The 27,623-nt window shown below is 41.2% G+C and overlaps 2 pseudogenes; both read left to right on the top strand.

The window, feature by feature from the left end:
* Positions 1–10,199: 10,199 nt before the first annotated feature.
* On the top strand, positions 10,200–13,473 carry LOC132211326 (AMMECR1-like protein; annotated as a pseudogene).
* Positions 13,474–26,458: 12,985 nt separating this feature from the next.
* Positions 26,459–26,919, top strand: LOC132211327 (putative uncharacterized protein C6orf52; annotated as a pseudogene).
* The last annotated feature ends 704 nt before the right edge of the window (positions 26,920–27,623 follow it).

Genomic DNA, 27,623 nt, shown 5'->3' on the forward strand with positions numbered 1-27,623 from the left:
ATTTTTATGAGAAAAATGTAGCATTGATCATACATTTACTTATACAGAACAGTCTTCAGAATTCATTGATATTGGGGGAAGGTAAAATCAGTTAAGAAATAAAATCAAGCATCACAAAGCATCATAATTTACAATTCAATTACATCTGTTTGCTTACAATAGAGCAATTTCTTCAATGAATAATAAAAACAGGCATCCTATTAATCACTCTGGCTTTAATGCTTCTGAGTTCCATAAGAGCTGATCAGATTGTAATTATTTTCAAATAACCAAATAGTCTGCCATTTTGCCTTCAAGTGCTTTTCTAGGTTTTCCACCTTTTTGCCTGTCAGCCTTTTGTGACTACAATTCACTGTTAAATGGACTTAATTGTTCTTAGAATTGTGCCTTTTCTAACTTTATGCTTAACTCTGACCAGCCATCTTCTGTTAGAAATCCAGTAAGTAAGGGAACAGTGGGAGGAATGTGGTAGCAAGAGGTGACGAAACCTGTTGCTTCAACACATACGCCCACCCACATGGCACTCCTGTGCGCCCACTCACAAATAGCAGAGCATACAAGGGGCCTGCTCCGTTCAACATTGGGCTTCCCATTAATTTTGCTAAAAGACGAGAAAAAGTAATAAAAGCAGTTAAAAAAGTTAAAACATATTTACTGCCATAGGTAACTATAAGCCATCAAATAGCCGACTGTCATGTGTCTCCGGGGCCTCTTTCCCCATCTATGAAATCAGTCCTAGAGCTAACGAATGAATGGGAGCCATGAGGTTTCTTTTTTTTCTTTTTTTTAATATGTTTTATTGATTTTTTACAGAGAGGAAGGAAGAGGGATAGAGAGTTAGAAACATCGATCAGCTGCCTCCTGCACACTCCCGACTGGGGATGTGCCCGCAACCAAGGTACATGCCCTTGACTGGAATCAAACCTGGGACTCTTGAGTCCGCAGGCCGACGCTCTATCCACCGAGCCAAACCGGTCAGGGCACCATGAGGTTTCTTTAAACTGATCCTACTGTTATGAAATCACATGTGGAGAGCTGTAGCAGTTATCTTTATGTCTTCCACCAAAGAAGGGAAGGAGTCCTCTTGCTGGGATGAAGGGCAAGGTTTTTACTAAGTTGGAAAATATTTCCTGAGGGATCAACCATTTGAATCCACCAAGTTTCTGCAGTTGAAGCCTTTACCTTTAATAATTGTTAACATACCGTCCAACTTACTTCCTTGTTTTCTCACCTGTTTCTCCCACATTTTATTGTTGGAATTCTTTTCTGGGGGGTGGGCGGGCTGTGGTTTTTAGGATTTTAAAATATCTCCCATAGGTTCTATTTTCTCAAACTGCATCATTTGGTTGACTCCTCTCAAAGCCTTTACAGATTTACATCATTTGTAAAACCTGGCCTCAGAAGTTGGGCTACTACTTGCTAAGGGCTTGAACTAGCTTAAGAATTCTCATTTATTTTTCACCCCTCAGTAGGGAGATGCAAGAGACTGGGGATATAAGCTTGTAAATAGTTACAGTAACAAAGGAGAATGCATATGGCAGTGAGGGGGCACTGTGGGAGCATAACAGGAACACCTATTTAGCTGTATTTCTTTAGGTGAAAGCGTGAATTTGCTTATCCCTAATTTTAAATGAGTGCTTTAAAACTATGCCATCTTAATCTTTCCCTAAAACTCAAAGGTTTCCCTATCCCTCTACTCCAGCTTCTTGCTTCATTAATTATCCATTTTTTCTTGAAATTTTCAGCTTCTTTTTCTCCAGTGACTCTTTCAGTCTGCAAATATGCTTAATTGTTCCTGTCCTAATAAACACAAAATAAAAACTCCTATTAACAATTCCTCCCTCTTGTTCTCCTAGTCTTTCTTCCTTCCTTATAAATTTTTAAAATTCTTGACAGCGGTCTGCGTTCCTGTCTTCACTTCCTTAACTCTCTTACCCTCACCCGCACATTGGAATCCGGCCTCCACTGGCCATTGCTCTAAGTAAACTTCTTTGTAGGTGAATGTCCAGTGGCACCACTCCCCGCTCCCTTGCTTGATCTCAGGCGGGATTTGATTCTGTTGAAATTTTTTCTCCTTTGGGTTCTGGCCCACAACGCTCGAGATTTTCTCAACCTGTGGGTCGCGACCCCTTTGGCAGTCAAACGACCCTTTCACAGGGGTCGCCTAAGACCATCCTGCATATCAGATATTTACATTACGATTCATAACAGTAGCAACATTACAGTTATGAAGTAGCAACGAAAATAATTTTATGGTTGGGTCACAACATGAGGAACTGTATTTAAAGGGCCAGAAGGTTGAGAACCACTGGATTAGGCTATGTGGGTTTTAGAGCTTGGACTAAACCTTAATCCAATAGTCTATTGAGTTGCTAGTTTTTTTCTTATTGATTTGAATGAGCTCTGTATATATTTTTTAAACAGCTCTTAGAGTCTCACATGAGTTGTAAATATTTCTCCCATTTTGTTTGTTCTAATATATTAATCATAAAAAATAATTATCAATATTCATATTAAATGTACTTAGCTTTATTGGGTAGATTTTAGGCTTTTGGATCTTGATTTCCAAGGTGAAAAATAATTATACCATTATTTCTTCTCATAGTTTTATGATATCAGTTTTTGCCTTTAAGTATTAGTCAATCAAGAATTAAATTTCTTAAACTAGATAATTATTTATTAGAAATGCCATCTTTATTATGTGTTGAATTCTCATACCTATTTAGACTATTTCAAATCTTATGTCAATAAAAAATATTTAATTTTTAAAATTGATCACTATAGCTTTTATACATTCAATAACTTGTAGGGCTTATTCCTTTTATTGTTTTCCTTTTTCCGACTTTTTATTAATTTTAGCTATTCTTAAACATCTATTTTCTTCATAAAAATGTTAGAATTCAGCTTGCCTAGTTTCAAAAATAGCTCTATATTTTTTGGTCTTATAATAATGTATGCTATCTAGGGGAAATAGATATCTTTACATTACTGTTTCAATCTATCAAAAAACATTGTTTGCCTTTCTACATGTTCAAGTCCCTTTCAGACACATCAAACTAAAATCTCCAAAGTGGAAATGATTATTTCTTTGCCACCACCGCCTACACTGTTCAATTTTCCAGTTGGAGAAAATAAAATGCTAAGAGATCTGCTAGAAGTAGTGAACACAAAATTGGCTATGTACACTATAAAGCATAAGTCCAAGTTCTATTTGTTCTGTGACATTAGAGGATTGCATTTTTTTTTCTGTAAAAGAAAAAATTTTAGAGAAAAATCTATAATTTCTTTCTTGCTACTCACTGACACTACCAATATGCACTTTCTACTTAGTGACTTTCTATTGTCTTAAATTTTAATTCATGTGGACAAATTAACAGAGATGACTCTTTGTGCACCAATTTGTCTTTCATTTTTATGAAATTTCAGTCATAACAATTTTCTCTTATCATTATTTAAAAATTATGGAACATAGTGAAAACCTGATTTCTTCCTCCTTAGCATCTCCTCCACGTCCAAACTGCTCCGACAGCCTAAGTGCTCTCTTTCTTCTTTCTTTGATTCCTCTTTTGTCCTGTCGCTTCCTTTTTCTCACTCATGATTCCTGAGAGAAGTTGTCCAAAGTCAGCAGCATCCAAAGAGCAAGAGAAGCAACAAGACACAGTGTGAAGTGAGGATTCATTATATGATGTCTGAGAGCTTAGGTTCTGTGGCCACTGCCAGTCTCCCTGTGTCATCATAGATCATTTGGCTGCAGATACACTGGTCTTTCAGTTCTTACATTTATTTGAGTCTTCTTTACCTCTAAGTCTTTGCATATGCTGAAATACTCAATTATCTTCTCACCTCTTCAATTTGCTAATTCTTACTCAGCATTTAACATTCAGCTTAAATCATGTACCCAGGAAAGCCTTTCTAGTCATCTCATATGAGGTTAGGTAGCCTTGCCATACAGTCACATTACATATTGTGCTTTCTATTAATGACACTTGTTTTAGCTTTGCTAGAGTGAGTTGATAGCCTTTATTCTGGGGACAGGTTAATATTACTAGTAAAATATGGCTTTTGGAGTCCTTATGGAACACTACAAAATGTTAAAACTATCTCAGCTCTGTTTCATTAGAACTTGCATATCTCCCAGTCATGAGTGAGCTCTGGGAAATTTTCAGCTTATTCTTTTTGCCCAGGCTTATTGATTTCATCCACAGATTCAAGTAAATTTTATGCAGATTTCTAGAGCTCAATCTCTTAAGAGCTCCCCTCTCTCCTATGCTTTTCCTCCCAGAGCCACTCAGCCTCCCAAAACTCTGATTGGTCCCTCCAACTCAGCAAGATCACGTGACATGCTCTGCTTGGTTACTCCTCTCCTACACCACAAAAGAATATGCTTCCAGACAGAAAACCAGGATTATTATTGGGCTTATCTTGTTTGTTGCCCTTATCTGAGTATCCACAGTCTAGTGCTATCTATTGCTCAATATCTTAAAACAACTGTTTCCTGGTCCTAGCTGGTTTGGCTTAGTGGATAGAGCCTTGGCCTTCAGACTGAAGGGTCCCGGGTTCAATTCTGGTCAAGGGCACATGCCTGAGTTTCGGGCTCCATCCCCAGTAGGGAGTGTGTAGGAGGCAGCTGATCAATGATTCTCATTGTTGATGTTTCTATCTCTCTCTCTCCCCTCTCCCTTTCTCTCTAAAATCAATAAATATATATGTTAAAAAAAACAACCCAACTGTTTCCTGTATTTTGACTAATATTTATTTATAGCAAGACAGCAAGTCTGGTTCCAGTTCCCTGTCATAATTGAAAGAAGAAGGCTCTATATTTTTATTTAAATTGTAATTTGCAGAGAATAGTTTAGGGAGGAAAAAATGAATGTGGAAAGCAAGTAAAAGGCTATTGAAGCAGTCAGTGAGAAATGACCTAGGATGGTATTAATAGAATAGTTAGAATCAGATGACTTTACGATACATTTGAGGGTAGATTAATGGGATTGAGGGGCTAAGGAGAAAAGCAGTCCCAAGGAAGATTCTCAGTCTTTTGGAGTAAGCAGCTAGGTAGATGGTAGATCCATATGTTCAAATGAAGAATAAGGGAAGAGGAATAAAAAGATATTCAAGAAGCAGAACCCAAATATGCTTGATGATAAGTTCACTCTGGTAGTGAGTCAATAGGAAGAAACAAACAATGGTAATCTCATGATATTTGCTTGTTTTAAGGATCAAATGATGAAGTACCTGAAAATGCTCTTGTCCATATAACAAAATACAAAGAATCTTTAAAAGTTACAAAGACAGGAATGTTATTTCAATGATCAGATCCATTTGGAGTTTATTTGGGGGTGACTCTGAGTTCTCCTATGCTTGTGTTTCCATGGTTTCTTCTCAAGGATTATATTATTTTAGGACCTGGAGGTCATCTATTATTCCCAATTTGCTGATTTCTATATCTTAGTGTTCATAGTCATTAGTAAATGCTTTACTGTCTTTGTCTTTGTCATTGTTACATGCCTTCCCTTGTACTTGCTTTTGGATATTGAAACAACCCTCATAACCTCTGCAAGTCTCAGTGAGTGAGTGCATGTCATTGCCTTCATTTGTAATACCACTGCACTGCGATCATTAAACTCAAGCTTAGTCCAAAGACTAGTCACTCTGTGACTCATCCTCTGAATAATTCACAAGCCAGCTCACCCTTCTTCAAATGGCTTCTCATATGGAAATCCCACAAGAACTTTTCTACCTTCTGTAAATTGCTGTAGCCCTGGCCAGTTTGGCTCAGTGGATAGAGCATCGGCCTGTGGACTGAAGAGTTCCGGGTTCAATTCCGGTCAAGGGCATGTACCTTGGTTGCGGGAACATCCCCAGTGGGGGGTGTGCAGGAGGCTGCTGATTGATGTTTCTCTCTCATCGATGTTTCTGACTCTATAACCCTCTCCCTTCCTCTCTGTAAAAAAGTCAACGAAATGTATTTTTAAAAAGACAGTCTATTAAAAAAAAATTGCAATAGTACTTGTCGGCATCATTTATATCAGTTGCCATTTTGTGATCGACAATGAAATATTTCTAGTTGCTTATGTCCTGGCCTTAAGAATGTGTTCATTCATCTATTTCATATTTATTAGTTACATCTTAGACATGGCGTTAGGTGCTGGTTCTAGATATTTCTGAAATATAGCTCCTGTTCACAGCCTGTGTGTGTGTGTGTGTGTGTGTGTGTGTGTGTGTGTGTGTGTGTGTGTGGCGGGGGGGGGGGGGGAATACCACAAATGACAACCTATGCCTCAAATCCTTTGTGTTTCCCAAAGAGAATGCACCTAAGAGGTACAATAAATACATGCAGGATAGAAAAATACTTACTTGGTATTAAAAACCTGAAATAGCCACTTTCTCGTTTTGAAAAAATTTGTCACATAATGATTGCACTTTACTGGATCTCAATACCTCCCCTCATTTCCCCCCCCCCCAAAACACACACACACACACACACACACACACACACACACACATTCTTTCTTATATGAGAAAATAAGAGCCTGAATGTACTCTCTAGAAAAAGGCTTATCTGGCATAAATTTCAGATAGCAAGGAGAAAACCTCAAGAGGTTCAAAATTTCAGTTCAGAGAAGCATCCAGAAGTTCAGATGATTATCTGGCACTAATACAACTTCCTTAACATGAAAATAGAGCTGTAAGTCTCAAAGAATAGAAAATATTTTTTAAAAGTAGTATTTACCATTTTTTCTTCCTCACCCAAAGATATGCTTCTTATTGATTTTGGAGAGAGGGAGGGAGTGAGATGGAGGGAGGGAAGGAGGGACACAGGAAGGGGAGAGAGAGAGAGAGAGAGAGATCTATATGAGAGAAAAACATCAATCCACTGCCTCCTGTACACACCCTGACCTAGGATCAAACCAGCAACCAGGGTATATGCCCTGACTGGGAATCAAACCTGCCATCTTTAAGTGTATGCGATGACACTCCAACCACTGAGCCACACATCCCAGGGCTCAAAGTTTAGTGGATTATTTAAGAATTTCAAAGCCTCCTGCTATTAGTGGAAAATCTTATAAGGGTAACCCCCTTTAAAACACTGGCAATATGCTTCCAAGCTTAACATGTAGAAGCCTATGTTTGGCTAAGTGGAGGTCAGAAGAAAAGGAGATGTGTTCCAGTTCCATGGACTTTGGAGCCTCTGGTAAAATCAACTATTTCTGCTGTGCTCTGTCATCATCTGTGAAAAGGAGGCAGCTCTAAAAACATCGTTACAGAGATGCTTCACAGCTCCATGAGTCATGTCTCCACTTGTTTTAGAATGTCAATAACAGCTCAACTATTACTGCAAAGAACAAACTTTATTTGGGGTCATCTGTCTAGTACAGCTCTATCAAAATAAAGAAAAGGAAAAGGGCCCAGAATAACTGTGATGTCCCCAAGGGGCACATTATTTTACAGTAAACCTGGGACAAGAACCCAGATAGCCTTGAACCCTTTCCCCTAGTCTTTCCTTGGGTTCTGAGCAATGCAGAGAATCCTATATAATAAAGATGTAATATGCAAATGGTCGTTACGCCTTGACGTGTAATGACTGACCGCGTAATGACCGGATCATGGATCAGCAGGAGGGTGTGGCAGCGAGCTACAAGCGGGTGGTGGAGAGCTACAGGAGGGGGCAGGGCAGCAAGGTATAGGGGAGGGGGGGTGGGGGCGGGCTGAGGGAGCTACAGGAGGGCGGGGCAGCGGACGGAGAGCTACTGGAGGGTGGCAGTGAGCTACTGGGGCACGGATTCCTGTGCAGGGCTACTAGTTAGAAATAAAAGGCCTTTGTTCTATGTAACTGGTTCAGGATTGGCAAGATTGCAATTGCAACACTGCTTATTAAATGGTATCTGGAAATTCTGAAAACTAAATAAAATACATACCAGGCACATAGAAAACAATCGTTCCTAAGGACAGTTCTGTGGAATGAGCAGGAATGGAAACTAAAGATGTGTACGGGCTGCAGTGCCAAACAGGATGACTGAATTCTTGTTTTCAGGCACCTTGAAGGCTCCACCCCACTGTGTTTGATAGTCTTACAATGCAATGCAAACCACCATTCAGCCACAGAAATCATTAAGCCATCATACCAGTTGGATTTCCACGGCATTTTAAAATTTACAAAGGACATTCACCAACTTTATCTCATTTAATCCTCCTAAGAACCCTGTAAGAGAAATAGTACTGCCCTCATTTACCAAGGAGGCAAATGAGGTTTGGGTAAGTCATCTGCCCAAGCTCACACAGCAAGCAAATGACAGAACGGAGGCCAGATGGGTCTCTGTGCCTCAAAACCCACACTGGGTTTTAACTATTAACATCTTGGTTACTGCGCATGAAGAAAAACCTTCATTAATTGACACCACTCTGCGAAAAACGCATTCTTTCCTCTAGCTCTGGGCAAGATGGCTCCATTCCAGGCAAAGTGGCACCAGCTCCCATTATGTCACTTTCCTGAACGACCTCCTGCAAAATGTAATCATCATCACCCCAAACAGATTGAAGCTTCAATTCGTGGCAGTACGGCACAATGTTAAATTATTTCCTTTCACTGCAAACGAATTGACTCTCAGAAATTACCCCTAACCTATTTAAGTTTTTGTAGAAAATGGTATTGCAAAATATCGTTAGCAGGCATATGCAAGATGTGTCGGATGAGGTAAATTCTCTCTTTGAACATCACACTTGCAGTAAGTTTCTAAGACCAAAAGTGAGAGTAAAAGTGAGCCCGAGGCACTAAGCACAGAAGCTGTGGGGTTGGCTTCTGGAGAATCTTGTCATTGAGGAAAATCTAGCTGTGCCTACTGCCAGGAAAAAATGGGAAAACTGAAAAAATAGGAGACCTTGGTGTATAAAAGTGAATAGGGCAATAAGTCTGTTTTCCATCATCTAGAAATATAAGTTCATCTTTGAACTTACTTCACAGTAGAATAATGTAAGAGAAAAGAACAATAAGGAGGAAAGAAAATGATTATTTCTAGACATAGATGCAGCTCCAGAGTTAGTTCCTTGAATGGCATCAGGGAGCGTTAGAAAGAAAAGTGGTGTCATAGCTCTAAGTCATTGGTTATGATGCCTTTCAGCCTTGCCTCCTGAGAATTTATGATGTGTGTGTGTGTTTTCAGGGAACTAGTATTAACGTTGTTTTAACCCATTAAATATTTGTTAAAGGTAAGAAAGGAAAAAGTAAAATGCTTCAAAATATAGTAAGTGCTATCTATTTGATTTGCTTGATGGTCTTATATAAGAATTTTTCCTATAGGTCCTAATTCAGTACTTCCATTCTTCATTATACAGAACCATATATTATGAAATGTGCCTAATCATATCTTCACTAAAGAAGACATATGCATTATTGCCACTAAGTAATTAGCATTTGAAGACCTGCGTAATTTTGTGGAAGCACACACAAAATCCGTTTACACTGTTATATTTAAGGGCAAGAATATAGATAAGCAGAAGGCACAGGTGAAATAAATGCAAAATAATTATTATCAAGTGTTTGAGCACTCAGAACAATTCTTTAATTTAACTTGGGGGGAAAAGACTTCTTAGGAAATAAATAATAGCCAGCTCAATATATAATAGGATACTGAGTGAAATTTTTCCTGTTATCTCAAAATTTTAGTGAAGGCCCAAAGCCAAAAGTGAAATGCCAAATTCTGAAGACAGTCCCCCTAAAACAAAACATCGGGAAGGGACCCTGAATGCAACATTTACTAAGAGGCTATCCACTGGCTCTGGAACCACCGACTGGGGAAAGGGGGAGAGGGGTCTGTTCTCTAAGAAGTGCCTGTGCTGAGAGGGCTTTCTTCCTCTGTGCCATGCTTCCTCCGCCCCCCCCCCCACACACTCCCCAGACAGGTGACTAGGATGGGGAGGATGATTCATTCAAGCGAGTCTTTCAAAAGACATATGGTGCCACCCCAATTAAAGGTATTAAATATGGTGGACTGAACACACACATTCATCTACCCCTATTCCTTATAGAAGCCCTCCTGAAACAACAGTTAGGAATATTTGTTAAGTAATGAAAAAACAAGGACAAAGAAAACGGTGGGAAAAAAATAATTGCAAAAGAAGACAAGAGAAAAATCAAAATTTGAAAACTGGGGTGAATGTTAAGGGATCTCCAGGGCCCGAGAGCGCTGGGTCCGGAACTAGCCATGGCGAGAGCCAGTAAGCCACCCAGTGTGCGCTGCGGAGCCCTGAAAACACGCCAGCTGGACACTGCAGGTGCGTCTGTGAGTAAGGGAAGGACGGCTTGAAAAACAGCAGATTGGCTGACAGTCTGTTTAAGAACCTAGAATCCTAGATCCTCTCACTTACTTCACACGTTCGGATTACCCTGCCTTCCCCAACCTGATAGAGACTAGAGGCTTTCATCTCTGAAGGAGGTGACATAGATGGTAAAACACAGCAATCCTGGAACAAGAACAGGATACTACTTTTGAAGGACATTTACATACCAATAAGAGCTCTTGAGAATGAAAAATATGATAAAATAAACAATAAACTCAGCAGACATGTTAAGAGAGAATTGATAAAAACTCTCCCAGGAAGCAATAACTAAATAAATAAAAGAGGTAGGAGAGAAAAGAAAAGGGATTCCTGATCTGTTTCAGCTACAACAGAAACACCATAGCTTCTGAATGGCTTGCGTCTAACAGAAATTTACTTCCTGCCCTTCTGGAGGTTGGGAGGTGTAAGAGCAGGGCCCTGGCAGCAATGGTGTCAGCTCAGGACCGGCTTCCTAATTCACAGACTGCCTTCTCCTCACTACGCCCTCGCAGGGAGAAGGGGGACACTGTGTCCCCCATCTTTTAAAGGCACCATTTTCATCATTGAGGGCTGTCCCCTCATGACGTAATCACCTTCCCAAGACTCCATCTCCAAATACAAACCCAAACAGTAAAAGGTGGACGCCGTCTTGTATGAAGGAAAGTGGCATTTTGTTCCCTTGTTAGGCATCGGCCTAAGCTGTAGAATTGCTAGTCTGTACTTTGCCCACCTGAGCTGGGGAAATTAAGCACAATACTAAGAGGAGAGGAGGCAGCCGAGTGTGGAGCAGCCAGCAGCGTTGGCATGGCCAAGACACAAGGTTGCCTGGAGTAGTAGTTCCCTAGTTGTCATAAAGAACCACCCCAACAAATAAAAAAGAAAAAAGAATCACCCCAGATCCAGTGGCTTCACGCAAATTGACAGTTCTGTGGGCGAGCCGTCTGACACTGGGGTCCCCCGGCTGAAGTCAAAGTGCCACCACGCCTGCCTTTCCTCCGGAGCCCTGGGAAGGAATTCATTCCTTTGTCTTTACCAGCTTCCCGAGGTCACCCATATCCCTTGGCTCATAGCCCTCCTCTTCCATCTGCAGAGCCAGCAAGGGGTGGTGGAGTCCCTTCCACATCACACCCCTCTGCCCTCATCCTCCGCCACCCTCTTCCACTGTTAAGGGCCATTGTAATTACATGGGATCCACCTGGATAATCCAGGATAATCTCATGTAGAGTCAGCTGATTCGCAACCTTAATTCTGTCTGCAAATCCCATTTTGCCATGCGACGTGACACATTGCTAGATTCCACGGATTAGGCTGTGCAGATCTTCGGAGGGGTCATTATTCCGCTCAACACATCTCGGGATGCACTGGGCAAAGAAGAAGGTAGCTGGAGCTTTAGTTACCTTGCCGGGTCTGCACCTGCGAGGGCTTCCCACGGGTAAACGAGAGCGTGAGCAGCAGCACAGGGGTCTGGGGTTTCCAGCGGTTGTAGGTTTAATGGGGGGAAAGCTGGAGACAACTTTGCATCACGCACATAAGAAAACTTTGTAGTGCCGAGACCGGTTTGGCTCAGTGGATAGAGCGTCGGCCTGCGGACTGAAGGGTCCCGGGTTGGATTCCGGTCAAGGGCATGTACCTTGGTTGCGGGCACATATCCAGTGGGGAGTGTGCAGGAAGCAGCTGGTCGATGTTTCTCTCTCATCGATGTTTCTAACTCTCTATCCCTCTCCCTTCCTCTCTGTAAAAAAATCAAAATATATTTTTTAAAAAAGAAAACTTTGTAGTGAGGAAGCTCCATAGAATCCATATCTTTGCCAAACCATCAAGAGAGCCCCTCCGAGCCTCCCGTCACCCTGCCCCGGGGATACAGACGGCTCGGCCGGTTCCACTCAGTCCTCCAGCCGCCTGCCCGCCCGTCCACCCGTCCGTCCACAGCCCCGCCGCCCCCCCTCCCCCCGCCCCCCCAGGGCGCATGGCTCCATGAGACAGGAACAGGCGGTGTGTGAGAGGTCCCGTCCGCCCCCGCCCCGGGAGAGAAGGTACCGGGAGAAAGGATGGGATCAGAAGGAAGAAACTTCATTTCAGAGACAGAATAGCCGACCTCCTCCTCTGTTACAGCTGTTCCCCGGGGCGGGGGATACAAACTCTCTGCTCCAGGTTCTGCGCATTCCAGGCCGCGAGCACCGAGTCAGGATGGGAAAGACGCCGCTTTCCTCCACTCGAGCCCAAGTTGGCCGCAGGCTGCTGCGGGGTCCAGACGCCCACGTCTTCCATCTGGAAGTGGGACGCACACTCACCGGAACCAGTCCACCGCTGGCCCGGCTCCAATCGGGACCTCTTCCAAGCCGCCAGCATGCGGTGGCAGCAGGTCGGTCGGGAGGATGTGTCAGACTTACCTCTGGGACCTGAAACTCTCCCATCACACGGATGAATCCCGCCTCGGGAGCTCTGAGTCCTCTGCCCCGACCCAACGGAACTGCCAGCACCACCAAGGATCTGGCGGTGACCGCAGACATGTGCTGCTCCTGCTTTGATGTTCTCTACTGGCACCTCCATGGCTTCCCTCAGCCAGGACTCCCTAGATTCACCAGTGGCCCCTTTCCGCTCTTGGTGACATGAAGACAGGGCGGGACAAGCTGCTTCGTGCCTGCATTGGGACCTTCTCGGCCATGAATCTTCATTCAGGACTCAGGGAATACCGCTAAGCAGCGCCCTTAAGGACAGTCGACCCTCCATCCCCCACCCCACCCCCCTCAACCCCCAGAGGAGCTGCCTAAACTGTCCTGCTCTGTCTCCCTCCTGACTATCTTGGAGGACGCCAGTGGTTACCTGGACTGGGAGGTAGCGGTCCATGGGATTCGAAATGAATTCATCAATGAAAAAGGTGTCAAACGTACAGCCACATATTTACCTGAGGTTGCTAAGGAGCAAGACTGGGGTCAGATCCGAACAATAGACTCCTTGCTCAGGAAAGGTGGCTTTAAGGCTCCAATTACCAGTGAACTCAGAAAAGCGATCAGACTCACCAGGTACCGAAGTGAGAAAGTGACCATCAGTTATGCAGAATATAGTGCTTCTCCACTGCACTGTTTCCAGATTGGCACTCTTCATGTCCCGCCCCTCTATAATCATTACTCCTGACACTTGGCTGCATGACCAGTCCCACCCCCCACCCCACCCGCTGTGGCCACCGATGGCTATGACGTCATTGGAGCAGACGCCTCTTCCTGGTCCCGTTACTTCTATTACTACACCATTTTATGAGGCTAGCTTCCGTTGCCAAGTCTGCCTCCAGCTGACTCGAGGGTGGGGTGCGAGGGGGGTGCTATATTGAATGAAACATCTCGCAGGGCCCAAGCCTTATTTCAGCCTTTCCTCATTACGGGGTTCGTTGGATTGGGGCTCCTCCATGACTAGTGAGAATTGCCTATGGGTACAGAAGGCCCTCGGCGTGCACATGGCCACCTGCTTGCTGGCTACACAGTGCGAGCTGGAAGTCATGATTCCTGAAGGCTGACCCCGCTTGCACCGTTGTAGCCTCCCCAGATCCAGTAGATGTGTTTTCCCCTGGCGGTCTGGGCAACAGAGACGGACAAGACACATTTTTAGGTTGTTTTAAATTCCTTTTTTTTTTAACGTCCAGTTTATTGCATACCAACAGTTGATGACAACCTCCATGCTTCATAAGTGGACGCCATGTTCGGGTTGGCTGTGGGCACCACGTGTCCTGGGAGGCTCCTGGACAGACACCCACATCCAGATTGAAAGCCCCTGAATGGCATGGCGGATCTCACTCGTTGCTGGCGCTCTTCTCGCAGTGAGCCTCCTGGTCCTGCACAGGGAGCTCTGTGGTGGAACCTGCTGAGGAATGAACGGGACACCTGCAGGAGGCCCTGACATCCTTGCGGTATGTATTCAGTGTGAAAAGGGAGGCCTCCTCCTTACCACTCACTACCTCGCTCCTCACCTGGTAGCAGTGCTTATAGCTGCATCTAGGTTCACAGAAGACATAGATGTTCAAACAAGCACCTGGGCTGGGCTGTAGAAAGACACATTGTCACAGGAGAAAATCCAGGGTCTCCAAGCTGCTTTTGTCTTTTCAGGCAAACATCTTTAAGGGACTGAAAAGCAGAGGAGTTCTTTTTTCTAGTTTCCCTGTAGAAGTGAGAAGACAGTTGATTCAGTCCTTTACAGGACTTTAGAACAAAGCTGTGTTATTAAACAAGGTGAATCGTTATCTTGCCTAATATGCTGGGAATCTTCACCCCACCAGGGCAGGGTTCCAAACAGCTCATTTTAGTCTCAGTCATTCCGTTTTCCTGTGGCATATTTCCCTTTCCCATAGCTGCTGACTAAGTACCTGTCAGCAAGTTCCTCTTCCCTCTTGCCCAGCCTTCACTCCCTTGGTGCAGAGCTGATGGCACTGGGACTTGGAAGGGGTGTAGCAGCACTGTCCTGTCACAGAGGCACTGCTGGAAGGGCTCCTAAAAGGAGTGGCCGGTGGGAGGAGAGGCCCTAAGGCAGTGGTTCTCAACCTTCCTAATGCCATGACCCTTAAATACAGTTCCTCATGTTGTGGTGACCCCCGACCATAAAATTATTTTTGTCGCTACTTCATAACTGTAATTTTGCTACTGTTATGAATCATCATGTAAATATCTGATATGCAGGATGTATTTTCGTTGTTACAAATTGAACATAATTAAAGCATAGTGATTAATCACAAAAAAAATATGTAATTATATATGTGTTTTCCGATGGTCTTAGGTGACCCCTGTGAAAGGGTCGTTTGACCCCCAAAGGGATCGCGACCCACAGGTTGAGAACCGCTGCCCTAAGGTAAGACTGTTCAACAGTGCACTTGGAGAACTCTTGAAGTGGACTGGATGTCAACCTGGTGGACACAATGTTTTAATTTAATTTATTTTTAAAAGTTTATGTGGTGCTGGTGTGGCTTTCCAGAATGGTCAAATAGTCAAGTCAAAAGGCCTTTTGAGTTTTCTTCTGCCAGGAATTGGGGAAGGGGGTGGACAGGGACACAGTCTAAGGCACGACACATGCTATTATAGGCATAGCTGTCTCGTTTCTTGGAAGAGATGAATACAGGTGGGCAGATGTAGGGAGCAGCTCTAGGGTCAAGCCTCAGGCTGACCGGTGGCAGGGCCACAAAGAAGTCCCAGCCTGGAGGACAGAGCTCTCCTAGCATAATTAAGCCTGACCTTGTAGCCCTCCTTAATTCCTTCCTAAGTAGCTAATGGGCTGTGGGAGGGGCAGCAAGTGTTGCCAAAACAAGAACATTTGTATACATGTTAATCTACCCTTGTTTTAATCAGTCTATAAAATAAAGCATCGGCTTGCAGGCTGGGTCTTTTGTGTCCTCATCCAGGCATGGGAGGTCCACCGAGCCTCATTCTCTTGTCTGTCTTTTCTTCAATCTTTTACCGCCCCTCCTCAGGTTCACCCTTGGCCGTGTTGGCTCGGCACAGACAGATTAGCCTGGCGTCATCCTCTTAGGCTATGGCGCGTGCAGGGGCAATGGGCTGACATCCGGATGCCCAGGCTGGGCTGCATTCTCGCTTCCTGCCACTTTTCCTTGCAGGGTAATGAAAAAGAGCTATTGAAGATGAAGGGATTGTTTCATGATTTCCTGCTGCTGAGAATAATAAATGTCTTGTTACAAACGTGACGACAGTTACTTTAAGGTGCCATGGATTGATGTCAAGGTGGTCAGTTTGGGACTAAACAACCCACCTTCAATTTGTACAACAGGATTGATCTATAGCAGTGGTTCTCAACCTTCCTAATGCCGTGACCCTTTAATACAGTTCCTCATGTTGTGGTGACCCCCAACTTCATTGTTACAAATTGAACATAATTAAAGCATAGTGATTAATCACAAAAACAATATGTAATTATATATGTGTTTTCCGATGGTCTTAGGCGACCCCTTGTGAAAGGGTCGTTCGACCCCCAAAGGAGTCGCGACCCACAGGTTGAGAACCGCTGATCTATAGGGCTACACTTCATTATTATCCAAATGTTCTATGTTAAAAGTTGTGTTTAATTTCTAAAGATTAAAAATAAAAGCAAAACAAAAAATGGTGGTAAAATTTTACCCCTGAGCACGCTCAGTGAAACTGCTCATGCAAGCATTTACAGTGCCAGGCTTTTCAAGCCTATTGTTTCTCATAGAAATGCTGCCCTATTTGTCTTCCCCAATGTATAGTGCAATTTTTAAATTTTATTTTATCTTATTAGGGATGGGGTAGGATACCTGCCACTAAGAAAATGAATAGAAAAAATTGAACCCACACACAAGGGGGCTGGGAAATCTGCACAAGAACTGGGCTGGTGAAGGCCAGCACCACAGTGCAGTGGGCTCCCAGTCCCTGAGCTCCACCCAGGCCCAGCAGCAGAGAAGCTCAGGGGTCCTCTTGCTTGTCACGGGGACTCCGGAGTTGACCAAGGAAAGTTATGTGGCCCTGGAAAGAATGGCGCTATCTGTGTCCGTCTTCAATGGGGCCTAGTCAGGAAGCAGTCTGGGAGTGCACGGTCATGGCCACCTCATGAAGGTGTGGCAGGTGGCTCTCAGGAAAGACACTGAGTCTGGACCATCCGTGTGGCAGTTGTGCAGATAGGGATGACAGCTCCCAGCTAGAACTGAACTGCTCTCTGCGCACTCCACCTGCACAGTGATGAGGGCGGCCAGTCCACGTGTGAGTGGTGGGTTTCAAGAGAAGGGATGGTTTTGCTTTGCTCCGTTTGTCCTCGGGCTGCTCAAGCTAAACCGTAGGTGACCACTGTTTTCAAGGAAACAACCCCATGTGGCTGGTTTGGTTCAGAGCTTGTTTCAGCCCTGGCAGTGAGTGCCTTTTGGTCTGGAAAGTTAGCTTGTCTCCTAACACCCGCAGCTAGGAATTGCTCCCGCTGTGAGGTTCTTAAACTTTCTTTGCTTCATAATTAATATTAAAGCAATTCATGTTAGAGAGCCTTTCAATATGAAAGGTTTGTAATGGAGACAGAACATGTTGTTGTTTATAATAAAAATCATCTATACAGAAGTCCTAGGTGTTCATATTTGCACAAGATCCGTTGTCCATGTTAACACCTACAATTTCACTAACTGTTGGTGTTATTTTCCATTGAGATTCTGGAGGCTAGGGAGCTTGTGTGTTTTTTGTTAATTTTCCTATTTCCTTGAAGGAAGAGATTTTATATAGCCTTCAAGTGCAAGGACTTCAGACCAATTCTTTGTATTACACTTGGTTGCCTCTTGGCTATATAACTGCTGAGTGCAAATCATTGACCTCTTTAAGAAAGTATTGTAAAGAATAAATCATTATGGGTAAAAATTGTTCTTTGTCCTGCCTTTTTCCTTTTTTTTTTTTTTAAAGTAGTTTATTGATTTTTAGAGAGAGGAAGAGAAAGGGAGAGAAAAGCATTGATGTGAGAGAAAATAATTGATCGGCTGCCTCCTGCACGCCCCCTACCTGGGATTGAGCCCACAGCCCAGGCATGTGTCAATGACCAGGAATCTAACCTAGTACACAGGACTACGCCCAACCAACTGAGCCACTCCGGCCGGCCGGGCATCTCATTTTTTTTTTTTTTTTGGAATAGTGATATCAGTCATCCTATTTTTAAAGACAGCCAACCAGTTGGTATTCATTCAGGCTACATATTTTGTGTAGTGTTCATGACCTCCAATAATATTTCACTTGTATATTTTTTTGTGTTTGGAAGCAATGCCACAGTACTGGTTTATTAGAGTCAAGTTTCCAGAACCAGGGTTTATGAACCCTTGAAAGTTTGGACTTTGGAAAGAAGACTCATAGATCTCATTAGCTTTTCCAATAAAACTGACCTTGCCCATAAAGTTAAAAACTGAAGAGGGGGGAGAGATACTCAAATTTAAGATATCATTTGGTGACATTAATCCACCCTGAGACACTAGTATGTTCTGACCTAATGGAAAAGGTTGGTTGTTCTTAGAAGGCCCAGAAAAGATGAGATATATTTGGAGAAAAATGACAAATAGTCTTCAAACAAATATATTCTGAGATTGTCAGTCTTTGGTTTAAATTTTTATTTACAAGGATGCAATTTTTTTCTCCTTAAAATACCCAGTTCTGAGGCCTGGCAGAAGTCATAAGCATATGACCACATGTTAGATGTCAGGGTTATATGATGATTTTGGAAAAACTATGAACAACTGATTAAACAGTTTGGCAATAAAAAAAAAAGAGTTAGACTTCGAATACCCTTCAAAAGGCACAGACAGCCAATCAATGATAAAGAAGTGGCAAGAACCAATCAGAAGAAGATTCTGTCATCATAAAGTAAGTGACACTCTTCTATGATATCTCTAACCGAAGCCCAGAGGAGTCAGAGCTTTTAGAAGATTTAGAAATGGGAATCCTATAAGAATACACCACCACCAAGCTACTTGCGTCTATCTGTCCCTGGAGAAAAAAAAAGAGCTTTGAATCCATCCAATATTGATATTGCTGACTTGATTGGAGTTTTAATAAACAAGATTGTCTGGGAAATTTGCATACTCTGACCAAGATGCTATAAGAAATGGGAAGAGTAGTTTACAACATAGTACCTGTTGAGGAAAGTCAGTGAAAAAACTCAACTTACTCAGAATTTTACTTTTATGTGTCTATATTCTTCAATAACCTGTTAGAAGTATATGCACATCTGGAAAGCCATTCTATTTGTATGTAATCTAGATTACATTAGCTCTGGGAAGTATAACAGAGAGGAACATGATGTCTCTTAGCTGAGCTAAAGAGCCATGGTCTTTCCTCAGGCTCTTATTTCCAGCAATATATGTTTTTAAAACTATATTCTTACTGTAAAAATTAAGGAAATTTGGCTCAAGTTAAAAGTGGCAAAATTATTCTCCCTTTTGTAAGTAGTGATAGCACAACTGGTGCTGTTATGCTAGTAAATACAAATGATGAGTTCATGCCTTCAAGATCTGAAAGTATATAAATATAATCAACATTTTTCTAGGTTAAAGGGGGCAGGAAAGAATCAGAGAAACGATTTGCTTTTATAATACAAACTATTTGTCTTGCTGTCATATTCAGTCCTTTCAGTCTTATTCATCTACCCTCTTCAACCGCCTATGGAAGACATCAGCGATGGAGCAACATCTCAACTTGAGATGTTGAGGGAAAGTATTAACAATTTGTGAGCTGACTCAACTCTAATGGTGGAAATTTACATATTTCTCCTGAAAGACTTCAGAATAATTTTTAACATTCAGAACCTAAGAAAAGATAGCAAAACTATTACAATCAGTATGCAATCATAAATCATTGTGCTCTGTTGATTTTGAGTTTCTTTATATCTTTATTTTATACTCTCATTCTCTCTCCCTCCCCTCCTCTTTCTTTTTGGTTGTACTCTGTGTAGCAGACATCCATTTTACCCATATTTGTTTCTTCTTTCCTTCTAGGCACATTGAAAAGCCAATGGATTGGAAGGAAAGTAATATATGCCCTATCTGTATGGAGATATTTAAGTTGACAGTACAAGATGCACCAGCACTTTCTTTCCCTGAAATTGTGAAAAATGCGTGTTGAGAAAGAGATGCCAAAATCATAAAACAGCCTGAATTCAATGCAGCTACCCTGGCAAGTCAATTTTCTTGGTTACTGCAGTATAATCTAGCCCATCCTGACTGTTATACTCACTTTGCATTATCTTTTTTTTCCATTTTGGTTTTTATTATTTTAATTTGCTCTCATCCTTGAATACTTCTTCATGTTACTGAACATGCTTAATCAATCTTCGCCTTTAATTTGAGAAGTATACATCTATAAAGATGTACAGGTATTACCGCTATGAAGAACCAGTTTCATTGGAGTATAAAGCTAGCAGGAGTCTTGTCAATTCAGGTTGAACCACAGGTGCGCACTAGGGGAGTGGGTAAGTACGGGGCTACTTCTGCTTGAGAAAGAGGCCTTCCTATAGCTAACCAAATTCATGCTGTGTTTATGAAAAGAGCATACGCACTGGCACCAGAGAAACTCAATTTTTAATTCTAATTCTACCCCTCTCCCCTCCAGACCTTTGAGTAATGCTAAACTCATTCTGCCTCAGGAAACATCTACAAAATAGAGGAATGATATATCAAATTTGGGGTTTGGTTGTGATTAACGATAACAATATAAAAACATTTGGCTTACAGTTGGTAAAAGATAAATGCTATTATTATGTTCTGTTTTCCTATCAAGATTTTGGGGATGACCAGGTGCTGGAGGCTTCAGGGAAGAAAACAGGGTACTAATAGCGCCCTTTGTTCTCCAGCCTTGGGGCCGCGTTCTGCTCGACTCTCCTATATTGATTTCCCAAACCCTTTGAGGGATAGTTCCAAAATATATTGACTTAGGTAACTGAAAAGAAACACAGTCAGTATTCTCCTCAGGCTAACAAGAATCTTATTTGGGCAGATGGCACGCTTGAATTCCTGGAATGATGTTTATTCCTTGCACCACACACTGTTCATGTTACTGCCATTTGGCATGCAACAAGCTTTGTAAAATGTACTATGTATCAGGAAAGCAACATAGTGACATGTTTCCTACTATGTAAGGCACCTGATCTGAGTTTGGTAGGGGGTTAGTTGGGGAAGAACCTCTTAAGTGTCTTCAGGAAGATTCAATGTAGGTTAATAGTTAAATATATAGTTCATACCCGAGGTCTGTCACTTACAATCTGTGTGACTGATCAAATCATTTTTGTCTCAGTTTTCCTACAACATTGGGAAGATGGCAATGTTCCCCACCTTGTAGTTTTGATGGAGGATTAAGCAATCATATACAACACCTTCAGAACAACATTTGGCACCTCATATGTGCTATGTAAGTGTGGTTATAATCATTATTACAGTAGAAGGAGTATAGAAGAAAGCCAATAGTTTTCTAGAACTTCGGTGTATACCAGCTTCTCAATTATATATCTATGTAGTTGTATTCTTTCTTATGAGAATAATGAGAGAATCCTCTAGGGCTGTGGAACCTCCTTAGCTTCTATTCCTATTTTAAGGAACAGGAGGAGCTGTGTAGAAATAATGTAAGTAAAAGTGGATGCTTAGACAGATTTTGGCCAATGACAAATTTCGTGGTTTTGCAATAGCCTCAAAATATAGAGGCTTCTTAACTCTCAAATTTTTGAATAACTAAAGGCCAAATACTGCTGCTGAAAACATCAGGGAAAGATTGAAGTCCCCAGGACTGGCTGGTTCTCTACCTGAACAGAACCTGTGGAGGAGTTAATCATGAAAGAAGAGGAGGGTATAAGATTATGATCTGGGAATGAATGCACTGGAGGTATACTAGGTCTGCTAGCTACACTGACAGGTGAAGAACAAAAGTCAAGGCAAATGTGTTATGAGTAGTCTAAGTCTATTATCATAAAAACCAGCCTCCTTATTCAGAGGGTGTAAGTTAGTGTCCAGAAAATGACAGGGAAACATCCAGGCTACAGGCAGATGAATTGCATAGCTCTCTTGAAACTTACCATAAGCAGGCAGGAGAGGCAGCTAGTAGTACTGTTTTGACAATGGCCCATCTTTAATAAATTAATTCATATATTTAAATATTTATTAAGCACTGACTATATGGTAGGCCCAATGATTATCTGGATAAATAATGATTGATACAGAGTAGAATTTCAGAGTAAACTGGAGGATTTGGTGACTGATGAGCTGAGGCTGGGGAGGAAGAAGAGGCCAAGGAGATTTCTCAGGTGTTATAGACCATAGAAAGCACCTGTTTGGAGGAACTATGAGATTTTAGTTTCAAGGTGCACTGTACTTGCAAGACCATTAGAATGGGATTTTTTTTTTTTACTCTTTAAAGATAACTATTAATGGAAAAAGGAAGGCAGAAACCTAATGTTGATGCTTTGAGAGAAATTAGAAGGTAAGGAAGTAGAGATGACGATAGTCCATTCTTTCAAGAGAATTATGAAGACTTACCTGGCACTATAATTATCATAAAATATGGTCAAAAAAGACTTTTTAATGGAAAATATTTACTAGCCTGGTGAGAAGAATAAATTGGAAGGGACAAATTCAAAGAAATGATGGATCCTTGACCCCAGAAGAGTCAGTGGGTTCAGATCAATCTTGCAAGAATGAATATTTAGCAAGAAAAGAAAATAAAAAACTCACTAGGATTGGAGGAAAGCAGGAATTCTTTCTACAAGGGGAGAGGTTTTTTTCCTGGGTCCCTAAGGTCAAATGGATGGTATTATAGAGAGATAATATTTAGGCTAAAAATAAAGGTGAACATAATAGTTTTTAATATTGTCAAAGTATAATGGATCATCAAGAGTGGTTGTATGCTATTTTTGATTGGAGATAGGCAGGAAAGAGCTAAGCGATTATTTATTGGAAATGTATTTGCATTTGAAATAGAGTGGCTCATTCCAATGACCCAGTCTCCTGCTGATTCTCTGATTTTTCAGAACTTGTTTTACACATTTACTTTCCAGTCTAACACTCTCCTGGGTATTTTTCGAAGGCCTCGAGAGCAGAAAAATATTGATTTTTAAATTAAGTTTGTAAAAAGACTTTCAATCCTGTGCTTGCTTCTGGTAAGAGAGGGAGAAGAATGTTCTCACCTTTAAATGGCAAAGAAATGGAAGTAGCAATAAACCTAAATTTGGCCACATGAATCTTGGTAATTTAATGAAAATTTGAGGATACATTCCCTTGGAACTTACCTGAATAATGAAATTCAGATCATGGATGTTGGGGGGAAAGAAAAATATCACTAGTTATAATAGAGATGGTCGTGAATGGGGGGAAGGGGGGAGCGCAATGTAAAAGAGGAATCACCCGCTCCCATTCTAAAGATTACACTTCTCTGTTGTTGTTTTTTTAGATATGTTTTTATTGATTTTTTAGAGAGAAAGGAAGGGAGAGGGATAGAAAGCTAGAAACATCGATGAGAGAGAAACAGCATCGATAGGCTGCCTTCTGCACGCTCCCCACAGGAGACCGAGCCTGCAACCTGAGCACTTGCCCTGATGGGGAATCAAACTGGTGACATTTTGGCTCCTGGGTTGATGCTCAGTGGCTGAGCTACACCTGCTGGGTGTGAATACAATTCTCTTAATACAACTAACAGTTATCTTAACACAACCAAAAATTAACAATATAGCACACTGCTGATTGACATGAGCTCCTCAAATAAACGTCCCCACCATAGAGATGAAATAATAATTGTTGGATAATACTTTTAGATCCCTAGAAGCAATCATTAATGCCAGTTCCTATTTACTGGTATGTCCTCCATCTTAGATATTCATTTAAAAAATTACTCTGGTATTGAATATGGACTAACCAGCAGAAAGACTGATGGCAGGACAACCAATAAGAAAGCAGGTACAATATTCTATCCAAGAGGGTCAGAGCCAGTAACAAGGGGACTGGGGGTGGAGGGAAGGGAGATTCATCTGAGAATAAACATTTTTCAAAATCAAGAGCAACTTTTCCAAGGATATAACATGGATCCAGCATGCATTGTTCTTAAATAATATGAAGTGGCTCCTAATGATCACTACTTCCTTTTCTAAATGATCGGAAATCATGCTGCTAATAAAAATATTCTGAAATCAATACACTTCTTTGATAAGTTCAAGAAGACACCAAAGGAAAATGGCCTGAAAGGTGGTTGGTGAAGTAGTTTAAATCAACCCAACTCCTTTGCCCAGAAGGTCGTTTTAGTTTATGGATGTAGATGCAGATATATATACATATAGAAAGAGAAGAAATAAGAAAAAAGAGAGAATGATAAAGGTAAAATATTAGCAATTGGAGAATTGCAGCTCCGTGTTGATTCATCGATTATAACAAATGTATCTCTTGGTATGGGATGTTGACAGTGGAGAGGACTGTGCAGCTCAAGGAGACAGGAAATGCAGGGGAACTCTCCCTACTTGCTGCTCAGTTTTGCTGTGAACCTAAAACTGCTCTAAAAAAATAGTCTGTTTAAATAATAAAAACCATTTTTATATGCGTTAATCAAATTAAAACTTTAGTTCAGGATAAAGAGAGGCTCAAGAATTTTAATACCCTTACTTTTAAACATATACAAAAATTGGGCTTATTCAAAGACAAAGGAATATTTCCAAAGCAAGACAGCAGTATAACCAATCAAAGATTTAAGATGACACCTAAGATCCTTGTTACAATAACATGTTTTCTTTTTGAGAAAGATAGACATGTAAGCAATATTCATCCACAAATAATTTTTTACAGTTTTATGTTTATTTTTTTCTAACCACTCTTTTAAATTTATGCAAAATGGCCGAAACCGGTTTGGCTCAGTGGATAGAGCGTCGGCCTGCGGACTGGAAGGTCCCAGGTTCGATTCTGGTCAAGAGCATGTACCTGGGTTGCGGGCACATCCCTGGTAGGGGATGTGCAGGAGGCAGCTGATCGATATTTCTCTCTCATCGATGTTTCTGACTCTCTATCTATCTCCCTTCCTCTCTGTAAAAAATCAATAAAATATATTTAAAAAAAAATTTATGCAAAATGCACAAATAAATTATTCTAATACACAGAGGAAAAATTATCCTGAAATAAATGTTCCTGACATGGATAAAATGGTTCCTACCTTTTTGTGTTCTTTAATACGGTTTTAATCACTAAATTATATACTTTACAATCATGAGTTTAAATTATTTTATAGTGAATCATGATAATATACTAAAAGGCTAAGTATGTAGCTCACTGTGATTTTCTTTTAAACCTAATTATCCCTTCTTCAAATGGACTCAGAGTACCACATCACATTTAGCTCTGGACCTATCAGTGAGGATCCTCCCACCTGTTTTATACCTGAAATGTGAAAAGGTGGTAATAGGCCAACTAGCTAAACTCCTAAGCGTCATTAGGAGCAAAGATGCAAAACTCAGGCAGGTTCCTACCTGCTTTTTAGGTAGAAAGTTGCTAGTAGGACAGATCCAAATAAAAGGTTTGACAATGTCACAGAAAGTAAAATTATTCTTCAGTCTTTTTAGAAATTTCACAAGAATACTGAGTATATGCCATTGTCTCAATCATATGTGAACAAAATTTGTAAGGTTCAAAACACAAGATAAATCTATCACCACAATCTAAAATACTTGGTTTCAAGTAAAATGAGATTTGCTTCTGATAAACATCTTATAATCACAAAAAATAAACTTTACTTCTAGTGAAATAAAATTACATTCTCAGACTGTAAATATTGAGTTGATCCAACCTAATGATTTCTGCTCAAAAAGATTTGTCAATGAAAATGGATAGAAATGAGCAATAGCATATGTGAGCAAAACAGGAAGAACTCATTACTGTCATAGTATAAGAAGTAGATATTTTACATGCCCCTTAATTCCATGTTCTATTCAATGATTATACAATACTCATTCTGAGCCACACATATTCTGCGGAGAAAACACCCTCCTTCCTCCATCTGCCCTATCTTTATTCATATTAGGGACACTTTGGAAATAATTTCCTGAGGAAGAAAACTTATGGGAGACCATGGATATTTCACCACCACAAATGACTAGTCCTGACATCAGACAATTCCCAGACCCACCCAAGTGTGATGGGAAGACTTAGTAAATAAAAATGCAGGACACCCTGTTAAATTTAAACTTCATATAAATAATGAATTTTTACAAAATATAAAAATGTCCCAAAAGTTGCATTGGAGAGCACTAAAAATTAATTTGTAAATAAAAATTATTCTTTACACTAAAAACCTATTACTTAAGTTTATTCATTGAATTTAGTGCATCGCAGTACACGAAAATTATTTCGCACTAAAAAGTATTCATTGTTTACATAAAATTCAAATTTAACTAGGCATCCTGCATTTTATCTGGCAATCCTCAGTAAAGATACTTTGTAGAACAATGCCTTTATCTCCTTTCAGACTGTGAGTTCCTTTATGGTAATGATGGAGCGACTAAAACTTCAATGGTCAGCTCCTAAAGCCATGCATAATATATAATGGACACACAATAGAAATGTTGCATAAAAAAATGTAAAGAATGAATTTTAAAGAACTGATGTAGAAATATAGAGAATGGGAGAGTGGATGGATGGATGGATGGATGGATGGATGGATGGATGGATATAGGTATTTACCCTATAGCTTGTTTTGTTAGCATAGTTCAACAAAGTAATTATTACCTGTACTGGCAAAAAATGAAGCCAGAGTTCCAGCCCCACCTGGTTTACCTCTTTGGCAACTGGTAGGAGCAACAGCACAGCTGCTGTTCTTCTTTGGCTACAGTGTGGCTGTGTAGTGGGTGGAGATGGACATACCCGTCTTCCTCCATGTGAGACCTCGGGGCGCACACTGAAACTGTGGTTCCACTTGAGTTAACCACTTCTCCAGATGAAAACTAAGATGAAGACCCACTAGAAGACCCGGATCTTCATTGACTATTTAGGAATTAAACAACGAGTTTATGGTAAAAAGCAAAGAACTCTGTGACTCTCTCATAAATTGCCATTGGCAGCCTCTGGATATATTTCATTCTAAAATCCAAGATGATAACCCCCCAGACAAGCAAGATGTTTGTTAAGCTACTGAGCTCTCATAGTAAGTGTATCCTGTTTCGTTTTTATTTTTGAAAAAAAACAAAACAAAAAACCACAACAAGATATTCTCCCAGGAATATACTAAACTCTATCTGTAAATACAAACTTCCAGGACTTAAATGTGATTGACATGAGAGAGCATAATTTAAATAAACTTTATCAGCCCCCCCCATACATATAATATTATAGATTATAGAATATATGTCTAAATATACAAAAGATATAAATATGTAAATATATTTATAAACGTAAGTATATAAGATATAATATATGTAACGATATATGGCTATCAATTGGTTTACACATGGATAAATAGGTAGATAGGTGATAGATTTAAATTCTGATGTGATTTCACAGGTTTATAACTTTAAATCACAATAACTAATGAATATTAATCAGGCAACACATCTCAGAAATGACCATGACCTCCATAACATTGTGAAATGTGAGGTATTGAAAGGGCGAGTCGTCTCGGGGCCTGACCACGCTGCTGGCGGCCTCGGGCACCGACTCCCCAGCCCACGGCGGGAGCCCGGTGCAGGCTGCCACCCGCCCGCCGCCCCCGGACCGGACCAGCAGCGGCGGCGTGGCGGGGCGCGTGCCCTCGCCCGAGGAGATGGAGGAGGAGGCGATCGCGACACCCCCGGGAACGAGACGGAGGACGTGGACTTCCTGCCTGGGCTGGAAC

Source organism: Myotis daubentonii, chromosome 10 (genome assembly GCF_963259705.1).
Source record: "Myotis daubentonii chromosome 10, mMyoDau2.1, whole genome shotgun sequence".
NCBI lineage: Eukaryota > Metazoa > Chordata > Mammalia > Chiroptera > Vespertilionidae > Myotis > Myotis daubentonii.